Below are 22,809 nucleotides of genomic sequence, written 5' to 3' on the forward strand. Positions count from 1 at the left end.
AATATATTCATGAAAGGCTTAGCATTAAGAATACAAGTTGCCATTGTGTATTTTTAATTTCTAAATTAGGAATTGCCTGTTTAATTTTTGAAAATTCGGAAATACAATTTCTCCGATCAATCAGTTTCCTATAAATTTCATTACAGCTAATGAAATCCGTAGTTTCTTAATTCCAAATGTCCTGGATAGTTGTGATACCGCTTTTTAAAAAAGGAGAGTAGAACAATGGTTTATTTTTGAAACGAATACAAGAGTTTCCAAATATCCTCATATTCAATAGCACTTTAATATGGAGGCATTTCTACATTTTGAATAAATCCTGACCACGTATTTATAACTTTCTGATAAATCTGACGAAAATAAAGTTAATCCTGCTGTTCTTGTTTGTCTATGAGCAAAATGGATGGCAAATCGGAGATTGAAACATTAACAGACGGAGAAATACGTCACTGGAATTTGAATGCGATACACTCAAATAGTTCGGCAAACGAGGGTGTATTACAGCGATTTCTGTCTAGTATTAGTAGAGTAGTACTAGTACATACGGACAGTGTCTGTTTTCAGCCTCCCACAACCTACATTGTTTACACTGCATAAAAGTCATGAGAATGAGAGAGAAATCATCGGACTAGAATAACAATTTCATAAGATAGTGATTTTTTTTACAAAAATGATACGTCACAGAGCTCTCCATATCCTCTGATTTATAAAACTTATTTCACACATGCAAATGTATTACGTACACGAATATAGGAAGATGTGGTGTTAGTGCATATGAGACAACTCTCAATCCAAATGACAATTTATAAAAGTAAACCATTATAGGTAAATGTACGGCCTTAAACACGGAGCCTTGGCTCACACCGAACGACTAGCTATACAGGGCCCTAAAAATTACAAGTGTAAAACCATTTAAACGGAGAAACCAACGGTCTAATCTATATAAAAAAAGAGAAACGATAAACACGTATAAAATACATAAACAAACGACAACTACTGTTTATCAGATTCCTGAATTAGGACAGGTGCAAACATTTGCAGCGGGATTAAACCTTTTAATGGTACCAAACCTTCTCCTTTTTTCTGAAACAATAGCATAACATCACAACATAGAAAAACACACGATAAAATATCAATTGGCAGGCTTAACTCAATCAACAAACGTGAATTAACACACTATGGACGAATCATTCGATCTGCGATATCTGAATGCAAATGCACAGTTAATCAAATATTAGGGACACACATTATACACTGTACTATAAATAAAGTGAATTTGCTATTTATTATCACTACCAAGTTTTCTGTATACTATGAACATACATAATATTATAAATGAAGTGAACTTGCTATTTACTATCAATTCCAAGTTTACTTTATCAACGGCGGTCTCTTATATTATAACACTTTATGTATACTATATGTATGCTCATAGAATACAGAAAAACGCGAAAAATATTGTACTGCAGTATTGTCCTCAAGTTCCTATAAAAATTATGTATAATTTCAAACCGTCCTACCTAAACGAAAGTCTTGTCTATGACTTTTTTTAATGACGGAATCAATATCCGGACGCCTTTATTTTCGTTTTTCTCCCAAAATAACACAAACAAAATTATCATAAGTGAGGATGACAAATGCGACTTTGCATTATACCTATATGACATAGAAGCATAATTATAAATTTATTGTGGAAAGAAGAGAAGCGTCACACAAAATGAGGTCTTCTCGTTTAATAGTTTAGATCGCACGGTTAATCAGATACTAGTCCATTCGTTTTTACCAGCATGTCAATATTAACAAAGTTTATATTCATTGCACGAAGGTGTTCGACATTTAATCATATTCATCAATCTATCATCTAGACCACACAACTATTGGGACACATATAAGCCTTTAGTCACACAACTATTGGGACACATATAAACATGAAGTCATACAAATATACAGATTGAAATTATTTACATAGAAGTAATAAAATCAATTAATTTTGATAAAACAGGATAAGTGCCAACATCTCATTTTTTGCAGACACAGTAAAAGTTTCAGAAATTTTGAAATTATTGATTTGTAATAAAATCTAAAAATGGGTCAATTTTTTCTGTCGTCACAATTGATATCTGAGCATTGATTTATATCTTATATTTAACGTGTTGACAATTGCCGAAGTTTGAACTTTTTGTATATAATGACAGCACTTTAAGACTGTAAGTTACAGTTCATAAAACAATTAAGATACAATTACTTTAACAACGAATAAACTACGCAAAACGACAATGATATACGTAAATTAACAAAGGACTATTTGCAGTTACTGACATGCAAGTTTCAGACCCCATTTGAACTGATTGAAAGATTATGTCTTCATCATATGAAAATCAAGTATAATCCCTCCCGTAACGGGTGAAGTATTAAATCATCCTAAAATATTTGAGAAGAAAATACCACAGAAACATGTTTTACTGAATCAAGTGCCTGGGCAAAATACCCTGTACAACGTCAACAACTGTTTTTTGAATAAATGCGTTTATTTCCGATGCAAAAACCATTAAAGTGAATCACTAAACATACCAAAATATGCACTCTTTATTGACATGGTATCAGTACCGTAACTAAATCCCTTCTGAATAAGTCTGTTTAAAGGTTTTATTAGTTTTTGAGGTGAACGTCGAAATATTTGGGCTTTGTAATGGAATACACAAACGTATGAGATGTCTGCATGTATAATTATATTTACGAATTATGTCCTTGTACCGATAATAAAGTTTAGTAAATGTGTTGACTAGTTTGTGATATCGAAAACCCTGGTGTAATAATTTATCAGTAATACAGAGATTTCTCTCGTTAAAATCGAATACATTGCTACATACACGTGCGAATTGAACAAGTTCAGATATAAACACAATAGAAAATGATGTCAAGGGAACGTCACTATCTTTAAATGGAAAAAATTAACAAAAAACAATAATAATTCATTTATTTTGTCATAAATTTTTATTTCAAGTTTCCTTTCAAAGATATAGATGTCAAGTCCAGCAAAGGACAGTGTTCATTGTTAGCAGTAGCTTTCATTTTCATTACATCTCAAACCGAAATAAATGAAAATAACGTCATTTCAAATGAATTATCGTTAAAATAAAAAATTAAACTGTGAGAGTAAACAACTAAAAATCTTGTTTTTAGCGTTGCTCCAGGATCACTATTATTGCCGCACAAACCCTTTACCTCTGTTTGGATTTGTTACCAAATTTTGCCAATATAATGGAACTTTAAACACCTGTCATTTAAGTAGGAGATTTAACTAGCTTTAAAACCAAGTTGAACACGTCATTTGCGTTAAAAAACAAATGCCCGTACCAAGTCCGGAATATGACAGTTGTCTTTCAATCGTTCTACTAATCCATAACGTTTAATTTTGTCAGTTTTTATTGACTTCCCCCTTTTATAATTTTTTATTATTATTTCATCTACCGAAAATAGTCCAGTCAAAAAAATAATACTGGTAATGTTCTCATTATAAATGAGTGTTTAAGCATTCAATTAATATCATTTCTAAAAAATAAGTAAATAAATATAATATTGTATTTGACAGTGACATAATTCCCGAGAGTAGGCCACTGGGATATTATTAAACCGGTGTCCAGATATAAAAACAAGGCTGCCAAATTAAATACCTTTAAGGTCTATCACTGTTTGGTAAATTAGTACTCTCTGTAGTAAATACAAGATCAAAGATTAAGATTTTTTCTGATGAGTATCAGATAATTTGTGAAAATTTTATGAGGGTTCGAAAATGGATATAGTACTTCTGATAATTTATTTGCTCTTTACCGGTGAACTTAAGAGTGTATTAAAAGGCAGTTAAGATTAAAGTATAAAAAATTGGTTAGAATTGTGCACAACATAGAAATATAAATTTCACATAATCTGTATAATTTTATGATTTTGATTCAACAGATTCAATTCTGTCCGACTGAATAAATTTTCATAAAATATTATTATTGATACTTATGGTTGTAGTACTATTTCGTTACAAACTAATCTTCAGTTAAGTTTAAGATCAAAGTGCGATTTCATTTGAGGACTTTCCGATTTTACTTCCAATAGTTTTCTAGGAAGAGGCAATTGAAATTTTCAGAGAATTTAATTTACTAATGTTATGTTAAAACAAGATTCACGTGTTATCAAAGGCCCATGTTTAACCTAAACACATCAAGTTTATAGGAACGGAAATACAATAAGGAATATAACTTATAGATTGAATTGCATTTTGCTGAGTTTAATTCATCAACAAGTTAAAATTATGCAATAGTGCTTACTGTCTCAAGCGAGTCGTAAATTGATAACTGTTTAACGTCCAGTGGCAAGACAATGGATGCAAGGTCATGTGATATGGATTTAAATTCTGCTGAGTACTAGACCGACAAGCTGATTCGGATATTTAACGCGCTAGTTCACAAGGCAATAATCCACAGGATGACATGTCACCCCACCCAGACACATTATACTGACCAGTATTTACACTAGCTCTTTTATTGCCGCGCGCTTAGCAAACAAACAGCATAGTACCAATTTCCAATTGTTTTGTTTGACCAAACAGGTTCGAACTCACAACCTCCCTCACTCGAAGCGAGCATGCTATTCCGATACCACCTAAAGGCCTCATACGAAGTGGCGTACACACTTCGAAGGTAAATACTGTGCATACCTTTTATCAAAATTTAGTGATTCGCAATAGTCGTCTGCAGTGTGTATTTTAAATTCATATCAATGTTTTTCAACCTTCGAGTTGAGATTTTATATACTTAACGATTCAAATTACGCACCACACCTCAGCATTTTTCTTTATAAAGTTATCAAATTCATGGTTTTTTTTAAGCATAGCCTGGAAGTTGTACAAAATTTCTATTTAAACTTTCACTTTCAGATGATAACCTCAAAAGTCGATGATAAGTCAATTTCAAATTAGTCATAAAACACATTTAATTGGTTTGAATGAATGTTTTTTGATAAGTCAAATTTTAAAGTTAAGAAAATTCCATGGAATTTGTAGTAAATGACTTCAGAAAGGGCATTTAAATTTTTTGACTTATTTCAACCATCATAATAATGACATGCTGTAGAAACCTTTATTACAACAAGATCAATTAGGGTGCGTTTCGTTTGTTGTATAGTATAGATGGGTGTATCTTGACAATATCTTTTAATGATTGTTATCTTACATTGTTATTTATTCAAAGAACACAATTAAGTTATTGTAAATTGTTTTGATAAATAAAATGTTTTTTAAAAGTGTATTTTGATTCAAGTTATGGAACACAATTCTGAATACAATAGAAAAAAAAGGACAAATAACAGTGTTGAGTTTAATATCGTAGCGGCTACGTAGCTGCTTACAATATATATGTAGCAGCTAGTCTATAGGTACACGTTCATTAGTCAAAATCTACGTAGCATTACGTAGCTGCTACGATATTGAACTCAACCCAGATAATCTTTCAATAGCATTGTACATGTGAATGGTTATTTCGAAGGTATTTCTATGATCGACAATTGGTCCACCATTTTTTTTTAACTAACTCATCTAAGATTGCACATCGGTGTGTGTAACAATTTTGAATATGAATGATTGTGGGGGGGGGGGGGGGGGGGGGGTATTGGCTATTTTTTTCCTTTTCTGATAAACTGGTTCCTAAAGTTTAAAACCTTATCAATTCCTAGGCTAATTACATCTATTTAACAAACAAGTTTGTTTATCAACCGCTTGTTTTTCTTGGAAGGGAGGAGAGCACTTGCTATATACATTGTGATGGGACGTGCCGCTGGAAAGCTTGAAAGTATGTTAATAGCTCTGAAAACTATCAGAAATGTATGATAAGGTAAACAAAGTTCCCAAGGTATCTTTGTCTGTCATCCTTTTTGGTTTTTCTTACTGTTCCACTGATCAACAAATGTTCTTTCTTTATACATTTTGGTATTCCACTCTTTCATTACACGTCACGAAACCAAAACAATATGGGAAAATGAAACATTTTTTCCTACACAATACTTGAAAAGTTTCAATTCTAAATTTTTATAAATAAAATGATGTCAACAGAACTCAAGCATCAGTTGCTTTTACACGTTTTCCGTTATACTAGTAACTTATCATTAATGGTTTGTATGTCTCTTCATAGAGGTTGTTTTGAAAGAGATATCAAAAGTTAGCCTAGTGTGTTTTTTTATTGAAGTTTGAATTAATTTGTTTTAAAAAAAAGGCACTTAAATATGTAGTTTTTCAGAGAATTTAACTACTTGATGTTCAAAAGTTGTCGATTGTTGGTGTAGTTTATAAGTGTTTTTCTTCTTTTTTTTATAGAAAAGACCGTTGTTTTTCTCGTTTAAATGGTTTTATACTAGTCTTGTTGAAGACCGTACTTTAATGGTTTACTCTACAAATTTTTACTTGGATGGAAAGGGGACTCATTGGCACTTTCATCATATATTCTTATAGGTATTTTCAATTATACAGAGTTTCGTTCTTGATTGTAAACATATCTTTCTGATATCTTTGAAATAAATCAATTACCATATACTGTTTATACCGAAATTCATATAAACATATTGTACAGTATTGGTGAGGTTAGTCCAGGTAATCAATAAGTCATGGTTATGCTCTCCAGTGAATCACTAATTATTGGGATCGATTGGATTAATTACAGATCAATATAGTATTGTTTTTACAAGTAACAAGGACTCCCCGTCTTCTATTATTTGGATAGATATTAGTTTACGTCTGTCCTTTTAACATAAAATCAGAGTCGTCGATAATACATCCCGTTTGTGACTTTATTAACAGAATAATTTGATTATGTATACTTCAAATCATTAGCACCAGGACACTGAAAAAAATCGAGTTAATTTATATTTAATAATTAAAGACGAATATTTTATACCACTTACCTGCTATAAACATTTAATAGTGTCTTTTTAATTGATATCCAACCGTAAGGTCTTTAAGATATTATACGATTGAGGAAAGGGACTCAGTTAGTGGATATATATACATACTTGTACAAACCCAGTACACCAAATTAAATGTCAAGTAGTAACACTAGAAATTAAATTGTTTATGAGATTACTCTTGATAAAATCACGGAAATAATATTATAATATAAGTATAATACTTTCATGATAAAACCAACATGTATCGTCCATCAAAATACCGAAAAAGAATTGTTAACTCAATAGAGATCAATAATATCCTTTTGGATAGTTTATAGAAAATTATGCTCTTACTAGCTACTTGCAGCCAACAGAAATTTATACTGGATAGATAGATACGTTGTCTGTGTCTGAAGACAATACATTGCGTAAATGTAAATGCTCTTTTGTTCCTCTGGTTTAAAAGTTCCTGGCGGAAAGAAATAACTAGCCGAAAAGTTCCGGAGAAACTTATCAACTAGTTACTTTGTTCTTCCTCTGGTTTAAAAGTTCTACCAGAGCAAAGTGACTAGTTGAAAAGTTCCGTTTTGCCAAATTAGTCAAAACCGGAACTAACAAACTAGTACAAAAATGTCATCGGAACTTTTCAACCAGGCAGAAATTTCCATTTAGAGAATTGATGCACAACTAAAAGTGCAACATATATTATATTTGAACCTTTCAAAGTGAAACCAAGATGCTGATAACAAAAGTCAAAGGGAACTTAGCAACTAGCTACAGAGTTCCTCTTTTGCAAATAAGTCAAAACCGGAACTATTAAACTAGCGTAAAAGTTCCAACCGATCTGATCAACCAGTCACAAAGTTCCACTTAGAGAATTGATGCAAATATCCACATGAGAAGGGGGTATTCTTCCCTATCTTGAGGCTACTATGAATATTTAATTTGCATGATAATGCAACTTATTCCGTTTATGCGAGCTATGAAATGCAACTTAAATTTTGCTGGTGGAGTTTGTTCTTCCCCCTCAGTACATCAAAATTCAAATACATTTTCATTATTTCCCCAAAAATAAAGTTTCATGTCCCTTTTTTCATAGTTGTCTCCACAGAAACCCCTTTCAGTGCGTTAGGTTTTCTTGTAAATCAATGATCTGCTCTTATTTATACTAATACTCATTCTTCCCCCTCTTTCTATAAAAAGGACGAAATATGGTATATTCGGAACGATGTAACTAGTTGTTATGTTCCGCCAGAAGTATTCAACTAGCTACATTGTTCCGGGACTGTTCAACTAGCTTCATTTTTCCGGGACTTTTCGACTGCACTCTGAATAAAACACCTATTTGGAAAGTTCCATCGGAACAAAATAACTAGTTGAAAAGTTACGCATAATGGATGTTACATAAGATAAAATAAGATAAGATTTATTTGATTAAAGTGTCACCATCCGTTATAATATCTATACATATATATATATACACACGTAAAGTGATAAGAACCTAACATTTAAGTAAAAGGATGCCAACCAAAAACGACTTATGAGACACTATCATTATAACAAACATCTCTTCAACTTCGTACTTTATTTGGCCTTTTTAACTTTTTTGGATTCGAGCGTCACTGATGAGTCTTTTGTAGACGAAACGTGCGCCTGGCGTATATACAAAATTTAGTCCTGGTATCTATGATGAGTTTACAAATACATACATAAAAGGACAGCTTTGATACATTTAAAAAGTATTTCGTAAATAAAAAATAAAAAACCCATATATAATTTCTAGATGACATGTTTTCGACTTTTACATATACGTTTATGAATATCTATGAAATTTAAGTACAAGGTTCCAAACCACTAAAGAAAAGTTTGTTTTACTAGTTTATTGAAAATAAATTGGTTCACAAACAAGAAAGTATTTTTTTATGAATCTGTGCGAGTTTATCACAAGGTACTATATACAAAAAGGATTATGGAGATTGATGATGAGGGTTGTTTTCGTAGCTGGGTAGAAAGGTATCATATTAATGGTTGTCTGGTTTTAAGACAATAACTTCAGTTTAGGTTTATATAGCTCTATGAAATTTAGAACAAGGTTCCATACCAAAATAGGAAGGCTTGGACTATTTTTTGTAGTTATTGTCAAAGCAGTTTAGAAATAAGGGGCCAACAAGGGCCTTATAAAACAAAATGTGCCTGGTTCACAGAAAATAACGTGTTTATCAGTGTATATAACTGTATAAATTTAGCACAAGGTTCCACACCACAGTTGGAATATTCGGATTACTGTTGGGGCTTATCGTCATAGCTGTTTAAGAACTTGAGACCATAAAAGGACCAAACAAGCTTTGTTCATGTTTCAGGACATTTTTAGTATAGGAATATAGATTTCTACGAAATTTTACTACAAGGTTAAGTATGACAAAAGGAATGTTAATGTTGATTTTTGGGGTTGCATGGCCTAAACTGTTTAATAGTTACGAGTCGAAAGGGGTCCAAAAACATTTTTTTCCTAGTTTGCAGACAATAACTTGAGTCTAAGCGAATGTATCATTTAAATTATAGCATAATGTTCCATTTACTAACAGGAACGTTTGGTCTTATTTATAGGTTATAAATAAAGCTGTTAAGGAATAAGGGGCAATAACTTTAGTATAAGTGTATGAATCTATATTGATTTACAGATATTTCTATAACAGTGAAGACCACCTCAGTAAATTAGTTAGCTTTAACGTGTGTGTCATCAGTTATTGATTACAATGATTAAAGCTTTCTCAGTCTGTCAGAGCATGGCAGTAATATTGAACAAAGTCTTCCGTGTTTTCTTATCAATTAAAACAACTTTAATCTTTAATTGCTATACTCTTTAGTTTATACACAAAATTTAAAATGACTCCTTAAAAGAACTGTCAATAGAAACAGCGTCATGCTCTTTTTGCTCTTTCTTGTAATTTATTAATGATATCAAAACTTTTTTTTTAATATATTTAAATTAAAATACGGTAGCACCACTTACTATTTTAATTTCATGTTTCAATAAAGAATTTTAGGATTTTTATTTCAGTATATACGTGTAAGTCTAAATTATTTGAAAGTTAATATATTTCATTTGAATCACTTAAGGTAGCACCATACAAAGATTGTTTTACTTCCAATCACTAACCTTAAAAATGCTGTAACTTTCTTATGAATGCATAGATATAATAAAAGAGGTATATATAGATAGATAAAAGATTAATCTTTTAAGGTAGATTGATGGTATACCGCCATCTTGGATTGTACAATCACAGTACAAAATCGGTCTAGTTATTTGCCTTAATCTGCAAATTTGGAGACAGATTTGCAATTAAATTGTTAGATGTTTTTTTTCTATTTAAAGAAAACTTGTTAATTAATTGTATTATACAAAATATTTTAACAAATATCATTTTCTCTGGTTTTAAAATCATTTATTTCAAATGAGCCATTTAAGGGGAGATAACTCTTTTAGTAGAAAATTTATACTGGGCTAATAGGGAAATTTGTTATATATACTTGTAGCAAGAAAACAAGTTCGGTGACACCATGTTTTCTTTTTATTTTCTTAAAACATATTATGAAACCTTTCTTCTCATAATTTATTTCAAAATTCTATCTCATAGAATTTTTTTATGCACACTAATGTGTTTTTTCATGAACAAACTAACCAAAGTTTGGCAATTTTCAACGACTCATAGCTTGAAAAATAGCACGGTGACCCATACTTTTTAAATAAATTTTTGAAAAGAGCATAGTAAAATCTTCATTTTGGCAAATTATAAAAAAATTCTGTCTCAAAAAATATATACTGGTGATCTACCTTAAATGAATGCAAAAATTTTATTATGCAATCATTATGTAATCAATTATAATGTAATTAGTGGCAACATCTAGGGTAAGTTCACTTGAATGAATTTAGCTCTATCATCTCTTTAAATATACAGAAATGTTTAACAAAATCTTACTCAACACATCATGGGCTTCAAAAGGGTGTCTCAGATTGTCTTTATGGTATTCCATTCTCTCATAAATCTCTAATAAGTTTAAACATCCTAACCACATAAAAGAAGATAATGTTTTATTAGGTGCAAATTTGTTCTATAGATTCTATCTGAAATCTGAGACACACTTTTGTAGAAAATGGCTATAGGAACAACATATAATAAAATCAACTCTCTAGGGATACATATGCAGAAGCTAATTTCATTTGAAAGTAAAAATTTGGTGAAAAATATTTTAGACACAGTTAATATTATAATTGCTTACATATTTGTTGCATAATACAAACATTGCATTAATTTGAAAGAGTTATCTGTAAGTTATCCAAAACTACCACTTTTATAAATTTTCAAGCATTATACAGAAAGTTACAGGATTTTAAAACTTGGGAGTTGGAGTCATTAAATCTTTGTATTGTGCTACCTTAATTCTGAAAATTTGAGTGGATTTCATTTGTTTTTTTATCCTTTGGTGATTATAAACAATAACTCTTAAATTTAGTAGTTATGTTTTCCTCGAATTTCAAACGAATACATTTTTCGAAAGGCAAACCATAGGATTTGTGTATGTAAGATTAAGTGCAACCGGGTTTGTGTGGTTAAATTGTTTCTTGTTCAAGTCCCTTAATGACATGTACAAGAGGGTACAAAGGGATATTTATTATAAACAAGATATGATAGTTATATGATCCATAAATTGTTTTATTTTTACAAGATACTCCGTATAAACAATACTAATGTTCTACTAGCAGACCTATAAACATATATGTATAACACTTTAAAATATACTATTTTAAACTACATTGTAACCTGGATTTAAATCAGGAGTCGATACAGGTGAAGCAGGCCAATAGCAGTTACTATCTTCCTTGTCTTATTAAAGTTATTACAGAAAGAAAACATTCTGATATATATCCGAGAAAAACAACCGACGTCATGATATCTGAATAAAAATCTTGTAGTTCGTTTCCTCTCTCCCACATCTAATTTTGAGGTCATTTTCGAGTAGATTTTTAATTTTATTTTACTTAATATTTAATAAACCATGTGGTAAATTGTCTATTATTGTATTTAGAGGCGGAGCTACATGTAGGCGGGGACCGAGGGCAAGGACTCTCGTTATGGGGCTATATACGTATTTGTAAATAGTCAAACACCTGTACATGTTCTACTCCTAACATGGCGTAGCTTTGACATTTTTTTTTTATCATTCAATTTGAAAATCTGCAGGTACAAAATGTTCACGTGAGGGCTTGACGAGGGCATAACTTTATTAAAAATAGTTGCTGATTGGCACTGATATTAAACTTTTCCAAGACATTACTATTATAAAAACTAAATGAAAATAATTATCAAAGGTACCAGGATAATAATTTAATACACAAGACGCGCGTTTCGTCTACGTAAGACTCATCCGTGACGCTCATATAAAAAAGTTATAAACCCAAACAAGTTTAAAATTGAAAAGCATTGGGGACACATAATTCCCCAAAAAATTAAAAGTTTTATAAAACATCTTGGAAAAATACAAAATAGCGCTAACAATTGAAATTTCTGTATAATTAAAATCTCAACAAACATAACTCTTTTTAAGAATTGTTGTCACTAAATTTTGATCTTTCAAAACCGGACGGACGGACTCGGGCACTGATGGTATTTATATGCCTCTTACAAAACGTCAACCTGGGAACAATCAAAAACTGGACAAAAAACATAATGAGAAGATTTTTTTTATTACCTTTGAGACAACTGTTCATTCATGTTCAAATGAAATTAGTTATTTTATATCACCGTACGACCATATCGTTTATTCGGCTATAAAATCCAACAATCCACACAAGAAATTACAAATCAAAACAAAACAACATATATGAAAACGAAGAATGTGTCCCAAGTACACGGATTCCCCACTCGCACTATTATTTTCTATGTTCAGTGGACCGTGAAATTGGGGTAAAAACTCTAATTTGGCATTGAAGTTAGAAAGATCATATCATGGGGAACATGTGTACTAAGTTTCAAGTTGATTGGATCAAAAACTACCTTGACCAAAAACTTTAAGCTAAAGCGGGACTAACGAACGGACGGACGAACAGACGAACGAACAGGCCCACAAACCAGAAAACCTAATGACCCTCTACTATCGTATGTGTGGCAAAACAAGCATACATAAACAAACGAAATCACGGTTAAAACGATAAGGAATTCAATGACATCAACTAACTACTTTTTCATTAGGTTTATCAACGCTTCTTTTTTTTTTATTCAGGTATGTTTATATTCAAACATATCTAACTGGTATGTAGTTATGTTTTTGTTTTAAATTTTAAACGATGCTGGATACACTTTGTTAGAAAATATACTTGTTATTAGCTAGGTGTTAACATATTAGAAATTACGCTATGTACATTGACATGTAGATACCTTTATAAAGATTGAAACTATTTTTTATGTTACACGTCCTATAGAGCGGTTGAGATTGTGATATCGGCTCTGTTATTGTTGGTGGAGTGTTTGTTCGAACTTAAACAGTGAACCGAACTTTAATTTGCACACTAATTAGATGGATGGCCAAACGCATTCAAGGCACATACAATATTGAAATCTATCTACAATTAGAACATGTTTTTCCGAATTGGTCACGTGGTTTTACCTCATCCAGAAATGGGATAACCACATCAAAGAATGACAGGACCACATCAAATAATGACAAGACCATATCAAATAATGAAACAAACACATCAAGTAGTGTAAAATGGTCAAATTTTGAAACATCATTACGTAATGTTAAAACCAAATAAAGAATAGACAAATCATCATTACGAAATAACAAAATCACACCATGTAATGAAACAATTACATTACGTTAAGTCACATACACATCAAGTAATGTTAAAACCACATTGTCTAATGACACAACCACATTAAATAATAGTGAAACCACATCGAGTAGTGACAAAACCATATCGAGTAATGACAAAACCATATTGAGTTATGACAAAACTATATCAAGTCAATACGAAACCATATCGTGTGATATCGAAATATCATGAAGTAATGACTATTCCATACTGAGTTATATTAAAACATCATTACGTAATGTCAAAATCATATCAAGTAAAGACAAAATATCATTATGTAATGATAAAACAACATGAAGTAATATCAAAGTTCCACATAAGACATATGTTGCGTTCCATAGTTTAAAGTTATATTTTCATTTTTAACTTTAATTTTGTACCGTAAACATAGTAAACAAGTAAACACTATAGTAAATTGTTTATTGTCAAGGGTTACATACTTTCATTCAATCTATTAAGATGCAATACAGTCACGTCTCAGTCATTATAGCTGAACGGACGTGCCGGGCCAGCTCTCCTTTACTCGCTATCTCCGATGAGGGTTTACAGTTAGATGATCAACGCCTTACTACTTAAGATGACAGAAACCAATCCAAGCCGTACAGTAGACGTAGTAGTTGGCGTACCCACGTTAACTCCGAAACCCATTGTATCATTGGAGAGTGTTATGCCGATTAACGTCCGAGGGCTGTATATTAACCTTCATTTCACGGCTTTGGTCCTGAAAACGCTTCCTGCCATTTATAATACTACGTTCGAGACTCATCTACCAGTACTCCTTCGTCGAGGTTTTCGGGCTGCCAAGCTGACCAAACTAGCCATGAAAACAGTCGTTGTGAAGAAATAACAACAAAAATGGTCAACAAAAGTATTAACTTTGATATATTGTAAACATTAATATTCAACTCCACAAAGCTTTTTATTTAACTGTGTTAAATAAATAATTTATTTCCGGATTTTTTATACCAAGATTACACAAGATTCCCTTTGAACTAAAAAATCCAAACAGTTTGGCACCTTTAATTCGTCCATTCTAATTATTCATAACAAATCCATATTTTACCGTGTATGCATGTGAACATAGTTTAACGATACAAATTTCATTTATTTTGAAAGACATTTTTAGAAAAACGAGAATATTATCTTACTACACCTTCGATATACAGTCTGAGATATGTCATAAGACTGTCCTATAATTTGTTCTTAGATAAATCTTATTCAATAAATGCGTTTATATCCGATGCAAAGACCCTTAGAGTGATTCAATAAAAACACCAAAATATGCACTCTTTATTGACTTGAGGACAGTATCGTAACTATATCCCATCCGAATAAGTCTGTTTAAATATTCGGTTAGCTTTTAGGTGAAAGTCCCGACATATATATGCTTTGTAAAGAATAATAAACACAATAAAACCTGGATATGAAATACTTGAACGTTAAAGATGTCTGCATGTTGGATTATATGTACGAATTATGACCTAGTACCGATTCTAAATTTTAGTAGATGTGTTTACTAGTTTGTGATATCAAAACCCCTGGTGTAATAATTTGTTTAGTAATTCTGAGATTCGTCTCGTTAATATCGAAAGCGTTGCTACATATACGAGAAAATTGAACAAGTTCAGATATTTGTATACAACAATAGATGGTGACAAGGGAACATCACTTTTTAAAAATACAAAATTAACAATAACATAAATACCGCAGTTGAGAGTATACATCGTTTACATACCGGTGCAGCTGATTGCGCATACAACCACCAAAATGTTATCCGAATTTACTAAAATATAAAAAGGCATCTAAATCGTGGTTTGTAAAACCCAAGAAAAAAAATGAAATCATCAAAAAGAAGATGAGACGAAATCAATCTCAACCTAAGACAGCCGACCCTAAATTATTAGAGAAAAATTATAAAAGAAAATGTATAAATATAGGAGAAAAATGAAGAATGAAAAATAGAAATAGATAATTTGAAATCCATTAATTCAAAAGAATAATACCAAATAAATACACTCAAATTTAACTAAAAGCTGGACGTAAACGTATTGGTAATGCGCACAAATGTAATGCATGAACCGCTAATATATGTACTCAATGTAAAAATTATGTTCGATTAATTAAAAAAAATGAATATTGGTAGTGTTCTCATTATAAATGAGTATTTAAAGCGTGCAATTGATAGTATTTCGATTATAGTAGAAAATAAATCTAATTTTGTATTTGACAGTGACATTATTCCCGAGAGTAGGCCACTGAGAAATATTATATGAAAAACGTAATGCAAAAACCTTAAGCCTATCATTGTTTGGTAAAATCACCTCTGTTTTTAATACAAGATCAAAGAATTTTTCTGATGAGTATCAGATAATTTGTGAACAATTTATCAGGGTTAAGAAATGGATATAATACACCTTTATTTAATTTATTTGTTATTGGCCGGCGAACTATGTGTTTTTCTAAAGACAGTTTACATTTAAGTGAATATTGTAAAAATGGATTTATAATTGTTTACGACATAGAAATACAAACTTCACATAATTTGTTTATGTATTTGAAATATCAACAGTTTTAGTTTTTTCAGACTGAATAAAGTTATTCTTGATACTTGATTATATCTATAGTTGGTAACAAACTAACTTTAGCGCAGACTATCTCCAATGAAGTTTAAGATCAAAATTTGTGACTTACAATTTTACTTTAATTTTATAGTTTTTCTACGAAAAGGCAGTTGAAATGAAATTTTCGTAAATTCAAGTTTCTAGTGTTAAGTTAAAAAACAAGGTTCACGTCTTATTAAAGTCACAAGTTTAACCGTTAAACATCCAGTTTATATGAAAGGGAATACAATAAGGAATATTATATGTAAATTGAATTGCATTTTGCAGAGTTTAGAGCAGTTTATCAACAAGTTAAAGTTAAGCAATCGTGCAAGCGAGTCGTCACGCAATGGATAAATGGATAACTGTTCAACATCCTGTTGCATGTCAATTGCATATCAAGGACGGGATCATGGTAAAAATTAAAATCCTGCTGATTACTAGACCGACATGCTGATTTGAATTTTTAACGTGCTAGTTTAGACTGAAGGTAAAAATCCACACGATGACATGTCACCCGACCCGAAATCATTATGCTCCTAGCCGCCTAGCCCTTCATTGTCGCTCGCTTGGCAAAGAAGCACCATATACCGATTCCGATGTCTTTTGTTTGACACAACCGGTATTCAACCCACGAACTCCCACTCTCGAGGCGATCATGCTTTCTCGAGATCAGTCACTGTGTCTTATATGAAGAAATCTTCAGACTCCGAAAGTGAACAATGTGCATACCTTTTTTTCAAAATTGAGTGATTTGCAATGGCCGTTTGCAGTGTGTATTTCAAATTCGTATCAATGATTTAAAACCTTCGAGCTGAGATCCTATATATACTTTTAAAACAAATAAAAAAAAGCACTACACATCATTCTTTATGAGGTTAACAATTTCATGTTTTTGCTTCAAATTTGTAAAAATTTAGCATATTTCAACAGTGGCGGATCCAGGAATTTTCATAAGTTTGGCCCACTGACTGGCCAAAGAGGGGACCCGCTCCAGTCACGCGTCAGTGATTCCCTATATAAGCAACCAATTTTTTTACCAAAAAGGGGGGCCGGGCCCCTGCCCCCCCCTAAATCCGCCTCTGTGCAGCATAACCTTGAAGTTGAGCTAAATTTCTATAGAAACTTTCACTTAAGGGACAGAGATGCAAATAATAACCTCAAAAGTCGAAGCTTATACAGTTTCAAATTGGTCATAAAACATTTAATTGGGTTGAAAGAATGTCTTTCGATATGTAAAAGTTTGAAATTAAGATCATTCCCATCCAATGATTCTCATATGCTCATAGAATTTGAAGCTAATGACTTAAAAAGGGACGTATTTCAATGTTTCATATGCTATAGAAATTTCTATTCCAACAAGACCAATTAAGGTGCATTTCTTTTGTTGAACAAAAAAGATGTGTGTATCTTTACAATATTTTTTAATGATTGTTATCTTACAATATTATTTATTTAAATAACACGATTAAGTAGTAGTAATGTTTTGTGGTGAATGAAGTTTTTTTAACAGTGTATTTTGATTCAAGTTATATAATACAAATCTGGATACAATAGATAAAAGGACATAAAAGAGATAATCTTTCAATAGCTTTGTACATGTGAATGGTTATTTCGAAGGTATTTCTATGATCGACAATTGGTCCACCACTTTTTTTTTTAACAAACTTCTCTTACATTTGCACATCGATGTTTGTAAACATTTTCAGTATAAATAATTGTAGAGTGGTATCGGCTATTTTTTTCTATACATAATTTCATTTTGATGATAGAATGGGCTAATAACATGTATTAAACAACAAATATTTTATTAAAAGCCTGTGTTTAACGGATGGAAGGGGACCACTTTCTATATATCTGGTGATAGGACTTGATGCCGGAATAGGTCACCTTTTCAAGCTTGAAAATATGTAAATAGGTCGGGAAAACTATCAGATATATATGATAAGGTCAATAAAGTTCCCACAACTTTACAAACTGTCATTTTTCTTGTTTTGTCTGGCTATTTGTTTTCATCAACCAACTTTTTCTATTTATAGACTTTGGTATTCAACTCGTTCTTTACACGCCACGAAACCCAGACAGTATTTGAAAAGGAAACATTTTTACCTACACCATATATGAAAAGGTGTTTTTTTTTAACATCGGTATACTGCTGTTGCCTTTATTAATCTTAATTATAAGAAAAATGTGGGCTAACATAACCAGATCAGCACCCCATCATTATGTATTAAAGCGGCCTACCCGAGATGCTTTCACATAATTGTCAATATAACTTATAATCAATGGTTTTTATATTGCTTTATATACATTGTAGGTTGTTTCAAAGGAGATATCAAAAGTAAGCCTAGTGGATTTTTTGAATCTAAGTTTTATATAATTGTTTTCCTAAAAAGGCACTTAAGTATGTAGTATTTCAGAGATGAAAGTGATTTTGTTTTACATTTGGAAACAAGTGCATAGTTTTTGGAAGCCATCAGATTGTTTTGATTTAGATTTTAAGATATGTCATTGCAGAATTTTTAAAAATTTTAAACTTTAGAAAATTAAAATATTACACAGTGATTTATGTCAAAATTATTTTAATGATATTGAAGATTTATTTCATATTTTTCTAACACGTGAAAAGTTGAAAGAATTTCATGATTATATATTCAATATACTTTTTGAATTGTTTGTGAAGTCTGAAATCGATTTGTTTCAAAAGTATATTTACAGGAGGGTTTTCCTTCTGGAATGACAGGAACAGTAAAAGCTATGAATAATAATTTATTAATTTTATCCTTTCTGTTGCGAAACTATGTATTACGAAACAGAGACAAATGATAAAAAAAACAATGTAAAAGGTGTATACATGGTGAAATATTTCAAATATACTGCGAAACATTATTTGGGATATTCTAAACATATTGTAAACATAAAAACAGACTCTCTGTTTTAATAAGAAATTTCTAAATGACAACTGTATTGTTTTATTAGACGAAGATATCCTGCTGTTTTATTTGTAAATATTTAGTAAAAAAGATAACAGAATGACATTTTGAGATTTGAATCGAACATGTATGTTAAATATTTGTTTTATATGAGCTTGTAAATACAATGATTGGTTAATAAAATAAACATAAAAATAAATTTAGACCGTCGGTTTTCCCGTTTGAATGAATTTATACTAGTCGTTTCTGGGGCCATTTATATCTTACTGTTCGGTGTGAGCCACGCTTTCGTGTTGAAGACTGTACTTTGACCTATGATGATTTTTCTTTTGCAAATTTGACTTGGATGGAGCGTTGTCTCATTTTAACTGTTTCCATGTTTCTTGCATTTTTTAAGTAACATATACTGTTAATACCGAAATAATCATATATACATATTGTATAGTATTGGTGAGGTTAAATCAGATAAACAATAGGTGAAAAGTAAAATCACACAAATACTGAACTCGTAGGAAAATTCAATCGGAAATTCCGTTATCAAAAGGAAAAATGAAATGACAAAACACATCAAACGAATGGACAACTGTAATATTTCTGACTTGGTAGAGGCATCTTCAAATGAAGAAAATGGTTGATCGAACCTGTTTTTATAGCGCTAAATCACTCACTTGTACTACAGTCGCATCACTTTCATTATATTGACAATGATGCATGAACAACTAGGTGCTATGCTATCCAATTTTGTTTATGTTTTCGTCAAGTGATCCCCGAATTATTGTGACCCAAATATTATTGATTGATTATAGATCAATATAATATAGATTTTACAAGTAAAAAGGACTCCCGTATTTTATTATTTGGATATATATTAATTCATGTCTGTCCTTTAAACACAAAACCTCCATAATGACTCCTGTTTGACATACTATTTACAGAATAATTTTATGATACGTCGATCGAAACATACTTTCAAATACTTAGCACAGTGACGCTGAAAAACCCCCAAATTATTTAATATGTAATAATTAAAGACGAATGTTTTATACAACTTACCTGCTATAACCATTTAAAAGCGACTTTTCAATTGATATCATACCTTAAGATCTTTAAAATATTGTACGAATGAGGACAAGGACTCATGTGGTTGATATATAGTTACTTGCACGAAATATCAAGTACTGACACTAGAAATTTAATTGTTTATGAGATAACTCTTGATAAAATCACGAAAATAATATTATGATTATAGTATACAAACCAACATGTATCGCCCATCAAAATACCGAAAAGATAGTATGTAACTTAATAAATATCAATGATATCCTTTTAGATAGTTTATAGAAAATTATACGCTTAATGGCTACTAACAGCACACAGATAACTGTACGAGTTGAAGAAACAAATATATAACGTTAATATACACTTTTTATACGACCGCAATTTATTTTTGGCGAAACACTTTATGGTGTTGTCTGCGTCTGTGTCTGAATGCAATTTTTGTCTGGTTTTAAGACAATAACTTGAATAAAAATATATTGAATTTAGCACAAGGTTCCATACCACAATTTCAATTAATTGTTGGGGTTATTGTTATTGTTGTTTAGGAATAAGCCCCATTAAGGGAACAAAAAGGGTCTTACCAAACCAAACATGGTTCAAGACAACAACTTGAATATAAGTGTATATAAATCTATTACACAAAACGTCTCCTCAGCGGTTGCAAATTACTTTTTCTAAATCAATTCAGTTTTCAACCAGGATAACACAGTCACAATAGTATAGTATATAGCCTTTCATGTCATAAAACTATTAAAGTGTGATTAAATGAATTACAATGTTTCAACTACAATCGCACTTCAGTCTTGATTTTAAAGGATATTTGATTGGATAAAAGAGATGGATTGCAATACCTATATTCAACTGAGGTCCTATGAACTGACTGGTATTCGAATTTGGTAAAAAAGAAAATGATATCCCTTATTGTTTCAGTATTGAAAAGGTTGAGTAACGTAGTTAATTTTAGATTAAGTTTGTGAAGTCGTGAAGATCCCCCTTTTTCAGTTATTCAACTTGAAGAAATATACTAAAAATCAACTGATTTTGTTATATCTCAAGAATTTCAAATTTTTCAGATATTCTAATTATCATACAGATTTTTTTCTTCTCAATTTTTTCTGAACAATGTCTGCTGAAAAAAATGAGTCATCCGTACAAGGGGTGTCATCCCGAATTTCTGGAAGTAAAAAAACACGCTGAATACCGAAAAGTTAATCATATATTTCCGAGTTCCAATTTGGGTAAGTCCCCAATTCTCCCCAAAATAAATGTCCTACCCGACGTTCGGAAAATGTCCGTTCTTAGTTTAGTTAAATTTTTAGAAATTAAAATCAAACAAAAATGTTTCACACAAATTTGTCTTCATACATGTAAATTGATATAAGTTACTATCTGGTCTGGATAAGGATAAAAAAATTAGCCAATGCAATGCATAGCATATCTAATGGCATGGGTCACGGATGGACTGTTTTACTTTATAGCTTATATAAATGATGCATGTCATTGATAAGATCAATCTATCCATTCAGAGTAACCACAAAACTTCACTTAAATAGATTGATTAGTGTTCAACTAGATAGCCCGCAAGACAGATGGCTTCTATCCTGAGAAGATACCTTGGAAATATGAAATAAAGTTTACGGGAACGAAGATTTTGTAAAAACGTTGAAGTTATCAACGACGTTTTGTTTTAAAAATACATACCTTCATAAAATGAGCGAAATGTCGACCTACTTTAAATATGCTTATTGTAAAACGTAAACATATTACTATTATATAGAATCAGTTAAGACGTGTCACGGTATTTGTCTATCCCAAAATCATGTATTTTGTATTTGGTTTTGATGTTATATTTGCTATTCTCGTGGGATTTTGTTTGATGCTTGCTCCGTTTCTGTGTGTGTTACATTTTAGTGGTGTGCCAATGTTCTCCTCTTATATTAAATGCGTTTCCCTCGGTTTTAGTTTGTTACCCTGATTTTGTTCTTTTGTCCATGGATTTATGAGTTTTGAACAGCGATATACTACTGTTGCCTTTATTTAAGTGTGTGTCTCAATGTAGCCGTGAGATAGGGGAATACGTATTTTATCGCCAGACTAACCTATTCGGGCATGTGACTCCATATTCGATGTCAAAAGGGATGGAATGTCGACTAATAAAAGGGGACAGTAGAAAATAATAAAATTTGTCCATTAGATTATGCGATCACGATCGTTCTAAACCGCGTGAATAAACGTACATGTTAATTCATTAGTGTGCTGTATTTTAAACGATCATCAGGAAGTCACAAAGAATGGCTAAAATATATCATGAAGCAATAACCATATTTTATCTTACTTCTAGGGTCGTTGTACAATGAAATAGTACATTATGATATTAAAAAAGAAGTAAGTTCTACATTGCATTTACAAAATTCATTAC

The 22,809-nt window shown here is 31.2% G+C and overlaps 1 protein-coding gene across 4 annotated transcripts in view; it reads right to left on the reverse strand.

The window, feature by feature from the left end:
• The window catches only part of LOC134704857 (uncharacterized), a 111,134-nt gene that overhangs the window by 54,984 nt on the left and 33,341 nt on the right, over positions 1–22,809 (reverse strand). For 3 of the 4 annotated variants that reach the window (XM_063563640.1, XM_063563638.1, XM_063563641.1), the window contains exon 1: positions 6,943–7,060. The exons of the other annotated variant lie outside the window; for it this stretch is intronic. The gene's annotated coding sequence lies outside the window, so the exon portion shown is untranslated. Of the gene's footprint in view, positions 1–6,942; positions 7,061–22,809 lie in introns of those variants that run through there. 4 annotated transcript variants of the gene reach the window in all.

Source organism: Mytilus trossulus, chromosome 2, assembly GCF_036588685.1.
Source record: "Mytilus trossulus isolate FHL-02 chromosome 2, PNRI_Mtr1.1.1.hap1, whole genome shotgun sequence".
Lineage (NCBI taxonomy): Eukaryota > Metazoa > Mollusca > Bivalvia > Mytilida > Mytilidae > Mytilus > Mytilus trossulus.